This window comes from Austrofundulus limnaeus, unplaced genomic scaffold, assembly GCF_001266775.1.
Source record: "Austrofundulus limnaeus strain Quisiro unplaced genomic scaffold, Austrofundulus_limnaeus-1.0 Scaffold698, whole genome shotgun sequence".
Taxonomy (NCBI): domain Eukaryota; kingdom Metazoa; phylum Chordata; class Actinopteri; order Cyprinodontiformes; family Rivulidae; genus Austrofundulus; species Austrofundulus limnaeus.
Genome location: NW_013953100.1, coordinates 168219 through 173326, shown reverse-complemented (window position 1 = coordinate 173326; position 5108 = coordinate 168219).

The window sequence follows — 5108 nt, the reverse complement described above, 5'->3', positions numbered from 1 at the left end:
GAATTAAGGTCTAATATACAATAACAGTATATTCAAATGAAAAAAAAAAGTTTAAATTCACACATTTCATGTGCTGGAAAAAGAAATGATACCACATTAGAATATAATGTTATTTTTGGGGAGTAAAATCAAAATGAGTCAAAAATTACCAGATGGAACTATAAGAAAATTAAGTGTTCGTTAACTGAAATCGAGACAAAACCTCATAAAATGTTGAATAGATTTAAATGTGAAGAGAATGAGGACCATACGACACCAGTGACTGGAAATGAACGGAGGTTTAATGCTGTCAGTGCAAGCAGGAAACCCACTCTGAATCCAAACAGGAAGTCCTGGCTGTAAGTACATGTTCTTCAGTGCCTGGTACTCCCACTACTGGCCTACGGCTGAATCACAGGCACTCTGAACAGCAATGCTCACCTAATGTTTTATAAACAGTTTCTTATGTGTTGTGATAATGTTTCGGGCCTGTATCTAAACTAAAACAATAAAATAAAAAGGAAAATGGTGTAGTGCTTTTAAAATCAGTATCTGTCATTTTGTACAGTGCCCTGAGATGATGTTTGTTGTTTCCGCCTCCACCATCGGCCTCCATCATCCGCCTCCACCATCGGCCTCCAGTATTTGCAGACATCATCTGCCAGTCTGGACCTTGAATGGGCCAGTCAGGTACTAAATTTCCGGGGCCCTTTTTTGCCCCAGTCCGCCCCTGCATGTTAATTAAGTAGTGCGGACGCACTATTGTTAATTCTTAAACTTTTATAGGAAAATTGATTGCCCACAATTAAGTTGTTCACTTGTAAATTGTTTGATTTATGTAAATGAATGATCTTGTTTGTTGCCGTATCAAATCAAATTCACTAAGTTATGTCACTTATTGTGTTTGTTATTCACTCTTGCACAGAAGAGGTATTTCCTTAATAGTTGTTGTGGCCTAGCTCAAAACCATAAATAAAAGGGAAGGCAGGCAAGTGTAACTTAAAATAATTTATTAATAACTAAAGCACAAGAAAAAAACTAAAGGGAAAGACTGGGGAGGCCTCCCTCCTGGTGAAGGCAGCTCAAGTAAACTCCACTGGAGACTCTGGCCAGCTGCCTCCCATCTCCAATCAGCTCCACAAACATTGTTTTTTTTTTCTTATGCATTTTTGTCAATGTAAATATTTTTGTTTTTTCTTTTCCTTACACAAGCATTTTTATCAAGAAATGTACAGTATATATTCTGTTTTGCTATTTCTTTATATGTGTTTTTTCTTTTTACATTTCCTTGTCTCCTCGCTTTGTTTTATGCATTTATGCAAATTAGGAGGACTGTGCCCAGCTCCTCTACTATTGGTCAATAAACAAGAAGGAACAGGATCCATGTGTGCAGATCGATTGTGCATGTCTGTCTGCGTCTTTTGGTTGTTTGAGGAGGAAAATGCCTAATCTGAGAGAAAGTGAAGTCCAAGCAGAGATGTCTCAGATGGTTGTTGATGAAGTCAGGCAAGTTGCTAKCTTAGCTGAAAGTAATACAGACATTGATGACTATGTGTTGTGTTGTGTTGATATTTTGACTGAGAGGCTACACCAGTTAGCTGCAGACACTGATAATGAAGCTGACCCATTCGTTTTCCAGATTTTGGAGGATGTTGCTTGTCGCTTGCACAAGTCTGTGTACCGCCCAAGAAAAGTTGGGAGACTGAATATTTGCTGCCCACTGATGCATTGGAATTATTTTTGCTTGCGGGTGTGTCAGTCATATTACCAAACTTTTTGGGGTCAGTGAAAGAACAACACCAGCGGATGGCAGATTATGGCATTAGGTAAGTACGCACTTGTGATGTTTCTGTTGCTTGTTTGAACTCAGCAGAAGGGTCTATTTTCTTTATTATTCACATGAAATATACAGTGATTCAGATGATGAAATTGCTATTTTTTTAAACTGGTTTTGGCTCAGAACCATCTGATGTCCATTAGAATGAACATGGGGTTTGAAGGGGTTAAAGCAGACATGTAAAAATGTGTCAGTGCAGACACGCTTGTGAGGGACACTTTTACCTCTTATAATGAAAGTTATAAGGAAATTATTTATCAAGGGTTATTAGGAAAAATACCTACTTTGTGAACCATCTCAGTGAATTCAATTTGATCTAGCAACAAGAGATCATTTATTTACATAAATCAAACAAATTATGAGTGAACAACTTAATTGTGAGCAATCAATTTTCCTACAAAAGTTTAAAAATTGACAATAATCGAGCACACGACTAAGCATAATTACTTATTAACACAACAATTTTAGGAACAGCAAAACATCAGGCTTTAGATGTTAAACAAACCAGAACATTTACAGGTACTTTAGGTTTTGGCAAGGCAGGTAGATTAAGTGAAAGTAGGAGAGTAAGATATTATCGTGATTGGTGGAGGAACAGACCCAGGGCGCAGGCAGGTTCATAAAAGGAACAAAAAGATTTATTAAATAACAGAAAATGCTGTTGAGGCAGCTCAAAACTCACTTAMAGGTTCTCAAAAACACAGGCACGAGGGAGACAAAGCTCAGGAAAAAAACAATGATCCGACAATAAGACTGAGACAGGACAGGGTTTAAATACACAGAAAACTAATGACTAAACAGAAAACACCTGAGGAGAAACACAAGGGTGACAATCAGACTAATAAGGAGCAGCTGGGCAGAGACACACTGGGGAACATAGAAAACACTAGGAAAACCAAGGAAAATGAATATAGACTATGACAGATATTAGTTATTCCTACCTTTACCTTTAAAAAATGGGTTTTAACCAGGGCAAGGCATCTCTCGCTCCACATCCGCCAGACCAGCAATGCTCAWGACAATCAGCTTTTTACCTTGAGATGACAGTCACGTCACGATTCAGGTATTCAGAAAGACAGACCCAGACAGCAAGAGGACCGTCCGGTTTGCTTACTCCACTGTGAACTTCCAGGTGTCACTCTCCAGCATCAGCATAAATCCACGTCAAGTCGTAGGAAAAGGGGCAAAGCTATGGAAGCCCATTTCCGCCACCCTGATAAAAAAAATAAAACTTGTATCTCATAATTATGACTTAGCTATCTCATGAGATAGCTAAGTCATAATTATGAGATACAAGTTTTATTTTTTTATCAGGGTGGCGGAAATGGGCTTCCATACGAAGAATTTCTGATTCCCGGTTTCAAAATAAAATGTCTTCCCAGAGGAAGGTTCAAAACAAATTATCGGTGAATGTTTCCTCCGTATTTCATGTGTAGTCACATATTTTAATGGAAAATGTTTCCATCAACTGGCTTGAAGAGAATCAGTTACGTCAGACACATGCGTGTAGTAAACAGGAAGTAAAAGTGGCATCTCAGGAAAATGGAGAGACGTTATGTTATGTCTTGTTATTGCATGAAAAGGACAGCAGGGGGAGCTCTGACTGTATATATAAGAAGCGGAATGAAGGAGAAAAGAAGAGAAGAGAATNAGGAGCCAAGGGAGGAGGCGGGAGCAGATGAGGAGCCGTCGGAGGTTGATGGAGCCGGAGCCTCGGTGACGGCGAACACAGGTGACAAAGGGGATGAAGAGGCGACGGCAGCCGACCTTGGCGACATGGAGGCGACGGCAGCCGACCCAGGCGACATGGAGACGACGGCAGCCGACCCAGGCGACATGGAGGCGACGGGCGATGATCCAGGCGACATGGAGGTGACGGGCGATAATCCAGGCAACATGGAGGCGACGGGCGATAATCCAGGCAACATGGAGGCGACGGGCGATGTGGAGGCAACAGCAACCGACCCAGATGATGTGGAGGGGGTGGCAGCCGACCCACGAGCCTCGAGGATCGCCGACTCAGGAGTCACCATCGGAACTGCCGACACCAGGACCACCGACTGTGGAATCGCCATTGGGACCACCGACTCCAAGACCACCGATTGTGGAGCCACTGAGACCACCGGCTGTAGATCCACCACCGGAACCACCAACTGCAGGACCACCGGCTGTAGATCCACCACCGGAACCACYGACTCCAGGACCACCGACTGTGGAACCGCCACCGGGACCACCGATTGTGGAGCCACCGACTCTGGAACCACCAACTGTGGGACCACCGACTCCGGGACCACGGGAACTACCAACTCCGGGCCCACYGGAACCACTAACTCTGGGACCGTCAACTCTGGAACCACCGACTGTAGAACCATCGACTGTGGAACCATCGACTCCTGGACCACCAATTGTGAAACCATTGAGTCAGGGACCACTGACTCTGGAACCACCACCGGAACCACCGACTATGGAACTGGGACCACCAACTCAGCAACGGTGACCACCGATTGTGGGACTGGGGCCACTAACTCAGGAGACTCAGGAACGGATTCAGATGACCCAGCTGTTACGGGTGACCCAGCAAACTCAAGTGAATCGGTAGCCCAAACAGCCGGTTCGGACAGCAAAGTCCCAGACAGCGCTGCAACGGCCCAGGAAACACAGAAGGGGTGGAAGGGTGGGCGTTCAAATGCTCGGCCAGATGACGCCGAGCGTACTCACTGACCCTCCGGTGGCCAGGCAGAGCAGCAGATCGGGACGCCTCGCCAAGACATCCTCGATCTGCTGGCAGAGGAGTCGTTTTGCCGCATAGGTGGAGGACCACCAGAGGATCATGAGCGATCCAGCAATCTGAGGGCTTGTTACCTCATCCTCCCACGGCAGCAGAGACGGGACTGGTTCTTCACAGGCAGGTGAGGCCAAACCGGTCGTGTGTGGTTCAGGCGTTGGTGAGGAAAAAAATTATCTGCCTTGTTAAGGGGCAGACCAGAAAAACCTTTGCCTGCAGGCTGGGTGCGTGGTCGGATCATTATATCGGGATTGGTGGAGGAACAGACCCAGGGCGTAGGCAGGTTCAAAAAGGAACAAAAAGATTTATTAAATAACAGAAAATGCTGTTGAGGCAGCTCAGAAATCACTTACATGTTCTCAAAAACACAGGCACGAGGGAGACAAAGCTCAGGAACAAAACACAATGATCTGACAATAAGACTGAGACAGGACAGGGTTTAAATACACAGAAAACTAATGACTAAACAGAAAACACCTGAGGAGAAACACAAGGGTGACAATCAGA